The sequence below is a fragment of the Physella acuta genome, unplaced genomic scaffold (genome assembly GCF_028476545.2).
Source record: "Physella acuta isolate Inbredline_101_S28 unplaced genomic scaffold, ASM2847654v3 ptg002354l, whole genome shotgun sequence".
NCBI lineage: Eukaryota > Metazoa > Mollusca > Gastropoda > Physidae > Physella > Physella acuta.
This window is the reverse complement of record NW_026733847.1, coordinates 15278-23608: the sequence shown is the minus strand read 5'-3', so window position 1 is coordinate 23608 and position 8331 is coordinate 15278. Positions and strand designations below refer to the sequence as shown.

The window sequence follows — 8331 nt, the reverse complement described above, 5'->3', positions numbered from 1 at the left end:
CACCCATGGAAACAAACCCCTTAAAAACCAACAAAGGAAAGATGACCACTCTGCCCAAATTAAATAAATAAACTAAGTAGGCTACAACCTAATAATTAGAAGTAACTCAGTAAGTTAAATAAGGGGTAGGTATGGAAAACATTCGTGTAGGGGTTACAACCACTCGAGCTAATTCGGAAACGTATGGGTGGCCCTAATAAGGGCCGGATGGGTAGAACAAATGGGTGGTCCTGGGTTGAGTTTAACCGCCGAAGCCGTACAGGGTGCGACCTTGACGTTTCAGAGCATAGACGACATCCATAGCAGTGACGGTCTTCCTCTTGGCGTGCTCAGTGTAGGTGACGGCATCACGGATGACATTTTCAAGGAACACCTTGAGGACACCTCTGGTTTCTTCGTAGATCAGACCAGAGATACGTTTGACACCACCTCTGCGAGCAAGACGACGGATGGCTGGCTTGGTGATACCTTGGATGTTATCACGCAACACCTTCCTGTGACGCTTGGCGCCTCCTTTGCCGAGTCCCTTACCACCTTTGCCTCGGCCAGACATATTGAATTTTTCTTCTTTGTTGATGAAGGAGTGTTCGAAAAACGCCGTCTGCAGAGAAACTCGCTCCTTATATACGGTCCTGGGCTCGAGTTCGTTCAATATGGCGGACACCGCCCAACCAAAAGCGGTCGGCGAATGAGCCAGCCAATGAAAAAGCAGCTTGCCGTGTCGACTGGAATGTTGCTGGCTTGTCGGCTAACGGTGTCGTTTTCAAAGTCATTTTTTCACCTATTCTGCTATGCGACCCTTGGATAAAAAATAAAGAGTTTCATTGCCCACACGTGTAGGCATAGAAAAGATCCACGTTTGTCATGTTAAAATATGATATTAGACGTTATTTTCACCGTTTTGTGCGAATAAAACTGAAATATTTCCCTACACCTAATTATGCGAGTACGAGCGAGCTCATTATGCGAGTACGAGAGAATCTCGAACGCTGATTGGTCGAGTACGAACGAAATAATATTCTCGTACTCCGCTCCGTACTCGCAGTGGTTTGTTTACATCGTGAAACGAATAGGTTAGTTAGGCTTCTAATAATTAAATAATCTATGGCGTGTAGTCGTTAAGAATAATTTCTGCTCTCCGATTAAGATCTAGATATCTAGCTCTAACCCTAAAGGGTTTTTCTTTTTTTTTTTTTATATATATATTTTAAAAAGCAATGGATAGGGTGGTGGGTGGGTGAAAGAAAAATATAAAATTTATTCTCTCCTTTCTTCACATTTGAGATAAATAAAACAATATCAACAGCATGCATACACGAATTCAAATAGCAATGTGATGTGTGAGTTGAATTAAAGAGATAAATGAATAGAACCTATTTCCCGCATCCCCCAGAATAATACTAATAGATGTAGTAGTAGTAGTAGTAGTAGAGTGGCAGACATGGGCAGGGGGTGTAGTGGGTGGGTGGGTGGAAACTCGTGAGGTGGGGGACCTTCACTGCTAATCTGAACGTTGTCAGGTGGTCCTAAAAAGGACCTTGGTTGAGGACAGGGGGTGGTGGTTTGGGCTTAAAAGAAACCTCTTAAGCACGCTCACCACGGATACGTCTGGCTAGCTGGATGTCCTTGGGCATGATGGTGACACGCTTGGCGTGGATGGCGCACAGGTTGGTGTCTTCAAACAGACCGACGAGGTAAGCCTCGCTAGCCTCCTGCAGGGCCATGACAGCGGAGCTCTGGAAGCGAAGGTCAGTCTTGAAGTCCTGGGCGATTTCTCTGACCAGGCGCTGGAATGGCAGCTTGCGAATGAGCAGCTCAGTGCTCTTCTGGTAACGACGGATTTCTCTCAGGGCGACGGTTCCAGGCCTGTAACGATGGGGCTTCTTAACACCGCCGGTGGCTGGTGCTGACTTTCTGGCGGCTTTGGTGGCCAGCTGTTTACGTGGGGCTTTGCCTCCAGTAGATTTTCGGGCGGTTTGTTTGGTACGAGCCATCTTTTTTTTTTTGAATGATCTTAACTGACTGTTAAGGAAATGCGGCAGCTCAGCGCTGCTGGCCCTTTTATAACCGTCCGCCAAACCCTTAGCGCAACGAAGCTCTCCCATTGGACGAGTACGAGTTTAACGACGCTGATTGGCCAGTAGCAGCCACACAACGTTGAGACAGCGTCGACATAGCAGATTATTTTTAGACACGGTATCCAGCCGAGCGATCTATTAATAGCAGACAGGGCCGATAACACAAAATATTCTTCGTTCAAATGAAATCCTTGGTTGTGCCGCTTGTCAATGGAATCCGGTGTGTTTGCTTCTGTCGTCTTCAATGAATTATGAATGTGTGTGTGAGTGATTAGAAAAGAACCCAACATAGACTGCCTGAAACAATTTAGATCTAGACCTAGTCTATAGACCTAGGTAGATATTCTGACCCGATTCGACCGCCCGATCGGCGGTATTTACACAGTGTGTAAATAAATGAGGGGGAAGGATTAATAAAAACATATTTGGTTTTAAAAAGAAGAAGATATAAAATAAAAAGGGTAGACTAGCGGTAGGTTAAAGAATAGAATTTTAAAATAACGACCACCCTTATTTGTTGTAGACAGGGGTTAAACGGAGCACATTTAAAGAAAAATAGATTCTATTTTCATTTGTATCTATGAACGAATACCCCTAAAATATGTCCAGTTACTACTATTAATATGACCGCCCCCTCCCTGTTCTGCTCGTGTAAACCAGTGTAAGTATTATACATCTATAATAATGATCTCATACTGCTAGTGATTGACATGTTGATACGTTATTAATAAAGTTTGAAACAAGTAGGGTAGGGTAGGGTAGGGTAGGAAAACTCGATTTTTGTTCATTGACACACAACGAAAGCTAATTGGGTAAACTTTGGTTGTCCTGAAAAGGACAGTAGTAGGCTAGGTGGACAGTGGGCAGCAGGGTGACACTGTTTAGCTCTTGCCACCGGGTGTCTTCTGTGACTTCTTGGGCAGAAGCACGGCCTGGATGTTGGGGAGGACACCACCCTGGGCGATGGTGACACCCGACAAAAGTTTGTTCAACTCTTCGTCGTTACGGATGGCCAGCTGGAGGTGACGAGGAATGATTCTTGTCTTCTTGTTGTCTCTGGCAGCGTTGCCGGCCAACTCGAGCACTTCAGCGGCCAAATACTCGAGGACGGCGGCTAGGTAGACTGGGGCACCAGCACCGACACGCTCAGCATAGTTTCCTTTCCTCAACAGACGATGAATACGTCCGACTGGGAATTGAAGGCCTGCCCTGGAGGAGCGAGACTTGGACTTTCCCTTGACTTTACCGCCTTTACCACGTCCGGACATTGTGAGTTGGTTAGGAGCGAGAAGAAATACAGCGACTAACAGCGATACGGCTGCAGGCGATGAATGAAGACTTAACGGCGAGATCGGCCCTTTTATACGAAACGGCGAGGAAATCCGTTCGTCACCAAGCGAGCGTTCTGATTGGCTGCGCAGCGGCTTGGCGTTCGTACTCGTACTCGTACTCTCCAAATTTCCTCGCCGTTTCATATAAAAGGGCGGCCGGCGGTCGGTTCGCCTCATTTCTGTTCAAGCCATTGAAAAGAAAACAACATGCCACCTAAAGTTTCTTCCAAGGGAGCCAAGAAGGCCGGTAAGGCTAAAGCCGTACGCACCGGTGACAAGAAAAAGAAGAGGAGGAGAAAGGAAAGCTACAGCATCTACATTTACAAAGTCTTGAAGCAGGTGCACCCTGACACTGGCATTTCCTCCAAGGCCATGTCCATCATGAACTCCTTCGTCAACGACATCTTTGAGCGCATTTCAGCTGAAGCCAGCCGTCTTGCCCACTACAACAAGCGCAGCACCATCACCTCCAGGGAGATCCAGACCGCTGTCCGTCTCCTCCTGCCCGGTGAGCTGGCCAAACACGCCGTCAGTGAAGGCACCAAGGCTGTCACCAAGTACACCACCAGCAAATAAACACAACAGCAAACAACCACCTGGCTTGCTTGTTGTGGCTCTACTACTCGGCCCTTTTCAGGGCCTCCACCCATTCCCAATTAGCTCGGTTTGGTTTACATTGAACGAGTTTTCCCTCCCTCCCTCAGTCCACCCACCCACTCTGTGTAGCTGCCATGTTACAGTTTTTTTTTTTTGTTTAGTCATTCTTTTCTTTAATAAGTAGAGATAGATATACATACATACATAGGCCTACATAGTAATATGCCTATCCCAACAACTGCACACACTATTCTCTTAACACATTTCATGCTAATTCTATCCTTTAAACTAGACATAAAAAGGCCACATACTTATTACTGGGTGGCTCCTTTTTTTTAAAAACACTATTTCATTCTGCATCTCACACAGGGCATCAGCACACCTCTATGCATATCATTTATTGTGTGTTGTTTGGCATAGATCCAAGGGATGAATGGGATTTAATAGTTTTAATTCAGATTATAAGGCTGGCTGTTGTAATAGGAATTATTAGCCAACACTTTGATTCTTATCACCAGTGCTAACTGCCATTTTCATTACAATACATCCATTCTGGTGGGTTGGTTTTTTTCTGTCTTCATTATATATGTTGAACATAACTGTGTGAGTGTGGCTTTTGGTGTTTTTATTATTTTTGTTTTTCTTTCATTAAAGCTACCATGTCAGATTGCTAAGGCATGCATCTGCCACCATTTGTTCACTGATATACTTTTTTCCTACTACCATCATATCATATGATTCTTTTGGTTTTGTCTTTTGCTAGGCCTGGCTTGAAAATGAGTTGGTTACACTTCTGCACAACATACATTCTCTTTAACAAGACAAAACAACAATTAAATACTCTGAACTTTTTTTTTTTATTATCATATATATACTTTTTTTTTTTTCAAAATACAGAAAATAAAAAATAACATGAGCTCAAGTACACAGCTTTCAAGAAGTTCATGGTTTTCTTTGCCAGCCTGCACAATGATTTCAGCACAGATTAAATTTAAACAATCAAAAGGAGGTTGATCTCTTACCGGCTGACGAGAAAGTTTGCGCAGAAGCATCATTTCTTAAGCCCCTGGTCAGTTGGAGTTGTAAAATGATGAGGTTTTCTTAACATTTGCCCTGGGGCATACATTTATGGTCCTGGTACTAGTTCTATACTGACAAGGATTCTTTCAAAGCAACTTGAGCCCAAAGGGAAGTATTTATATGCCTGCAACATAGCTGTGATTAATAAAGAATGAATTTCAATGCAAAAAATAATAATTTGAATCCCTGCAAGCTCCTTTCACATAAACCAGAGAGAAAAAAATGTATGCCAGTCTATAACATATACAATATAAATAAATTAGATTGAATATAAAGATTTTTTTTATTCCTCTCATTAGTTCAACCCTTCTCTTTTTATATAAACACCCAAGGCAGACGCTTGAGTAAATTAATATCCTTCCATATATTATAGAAGCATAAATAAATATGTGTAAAAAGTATTTCATATATGTATATATTTTTTTAAATATATATATATATATATATATATATATATTTTTATATATATATTTATTTATAATGTAAAAATATTGAATATATATACATAGACGAATATTGTATATATGTCTATATATACGTATGTATATATATGCATGTTTTGTGTATATATATATATATATATTTACATGTGTGTCTAAATGTATATTCATTGAATATATATTTGAATGTATATTCAAATATATATATTTGAGTGTAGACGAAAGACGCTCAAGTAAAATAATATCCTTCAGAATATTATAATTATAAGTTTTTTTCTTCTACCCCAGCAAACAGAAGGATATATATATACACACATATATATAATTTATATTTACAAATATATATTATATAAGAATTAATATATATATTCATAATACATATATATATATATATATATATATATATATATATATATATATATATATATAAGTATATATATATATATATATATGTATAAATAAATAAGTTATATATATAGATATATTCATATATAATGTATTTATTATGTAAATATATGTATATATCAGTGTGCGTATATAAAGGTATGTATATATGTTCAAATATATTTATTTGTTTGTTCGGATACATATATATCTGTTGTGTGTATTAAATTGCGCTCTTCTGTCAGTTTTTTCATTTGACGACAGTCGGTTAAGGTACTGGCCCCAGCCTAAAGATATTAGTAGAGTCTTCATAATGTGATGCCATGGGCTAGCAAAAAATAAATGAAGAAAAATCACATAGCAGGACAAATTGACATTTTACATGCTTTCAAACTTAAACTGAAATCAGAAAATGATGTGAAATTCATCTTGTGTATATAGAAAAATAAGCATTGTGCCAAAATCCTAATCATTGGTATTAAAAATGACATCAGCTTAATTTAAAAACTGGAAATTGTTTTGCCCTGCCGGATGAGATACCGGTAGCAGACACAGGGTTCCAGGCTGATGAAAGAAAGCGGTATACTTAAAGACAAAAGAATACCCTGTGTTAAAGCGGAACCAGCTAAGATTAAAGCTTAAAGTAAAGGCCTGCCCTGTCGCAGAATGTTAAAGTGGCCGGTGAAAGATCCCCGCGCCAGGCTAAAAGCAAGCTGTACACTTATTACTTAACGAGGGCTTCTTCAGGTCTTGTCTGTAGGACAATTCAGTCACAATAACAGGCAGACCAGGCCAGCCCTGGATATAAGCTAATTCATTTTATGCGCTGCTTCGACAGTCAATGAATATGGAGCTGCGGTCAGACTTTCAAACAAACCGCCTGAGTATTTAAAATGGGAAACAATATTTATTAATATTATCACCAACTAGATCTAGATTATATAGGCTACAAGGAAACCCAGAACCAGACTGGAAAGAAGTAAATTTACTCCCACTAATGATGACTTATCACTAATACTAATAATTAAAAAAAATGTTTAAAAAAATTAATTGCTCAAACCTAATAATCATTACAATCAAGCATCAAGTCTGATAGCCAACATTGGACCTAAAATCTAGATCTATTAGTTTTTACTGAACTAAATCTTATGTTATTTACTAATAATTACTAATGCATTTAATTATTAATACCTAGGCTACTCATTCCTACAGAATCTAGAAATTCTAGATCTAGACTCTAGAGAAATACTGGCGTCCCAGGCCAACCTAACCTTTTAAGCAACATCCTTAATTAGCATTTAATTAACCATGGATCGCCTGCCTTTTTTTTTTCACCGTGAAATTATTATTGTAATTTTTGAAACAGTATTTTGAATAGATCTACCCTCCTGTTTATATTATTTTAGTTAAGCTAGAGCGTTAGATCTAGAATTCTAGATCGTCGCCTAGTTGCGTGTTTTAAAATGAAGCCAGAATATTAATAGACTGAAAATAAATGTGCCAGTTGTCGTGGGAAAAGGTTAAAAGAATAATTAATAAATGAAAAGCATTGAACTATTTCTCAAACATTAAATTAGTAGACTTGTAGGCGGCTAGATCTAGATCTATGTGATGAGTTGGATTAAAATTGAATGAATTCGTGCAGAATGTTTCGGAAGGAGTGAGTGAGCGGGAGACCCAAAAAAGTTAAAGTATCGCCTTTCCGATAGATCATTTCACATGAAAGCGATAGTTAAAGGACAGGTCGGATGCAGGGGGCACCTGGTTTTCTGATTTTAGTCAAGGAAAATGGGGAAAATGTATTTATTTTGTATTTTACAACGCGCGATGCTCGAAAATTAGTAGCTCAGGGAAGTCTACCGGTGGTTACCGCCTCAGGTTAAAAATAGCGACCAATGGCTGTAGAGGGAAAAAAAGGCACATAGTATTCGATATTAAAACAATGTTTCGCTTTTGTGGAGATTTAGGGCGTTTTTTATTATTGAAATAATATGAGGAAAGCAGTGAAATCATTATTGTAGCCAGAAAAGGACGAATAACTGCTGATTTCGTTTGAGTATATTTATAAGCCCCAATTTTCTCACACAGATGTCTACGGCCATACCACGTTGAAAATACCGGTTCTCGTCCGATCACCGCAGTCAAGCAACGTCGGGCGTGGTTAGTACTTAGATGGGTGACCGCTTGGGAACACCACGTGTTGTAGACTTTTTTTCATCTTTTGTCTTTTATTTTTTGCCCCACTGGACACCTATTCTTACCACCTGCACTCTTTCCTAAGTTCACCACATACCTGTGAACACTTTTGTAATATCGAAATATTTTTTGTTTGTTTCTTTTGTGCCTTCACGGTAGGCTACCTCGATCCTACCCACCCATGGAAACAAACCCCTTAAAAACCAACAAAGGAAAGATGACCAC

The 8331-nt window shown here is 39.6% G+C and overlaps 1 non-coding gene across 1 annotated transcript; it reads left to right on the top strand.

Moving 5' to 3' along the window:
- The first annotated feature begins 8000 nt into the window (after positions 1–8000).
- On the top strand, positions 8001–8119 carry LOC131933055 (5S ribosomal RNA). Its single transcript, XR_009384825.1, has one exon. It is a non-coding gene; the product is annotated as a 5S ribosomal RNA (ribosomal RNA).
- Positions 8120–8331: the final 212 nt, after the last annotated feature.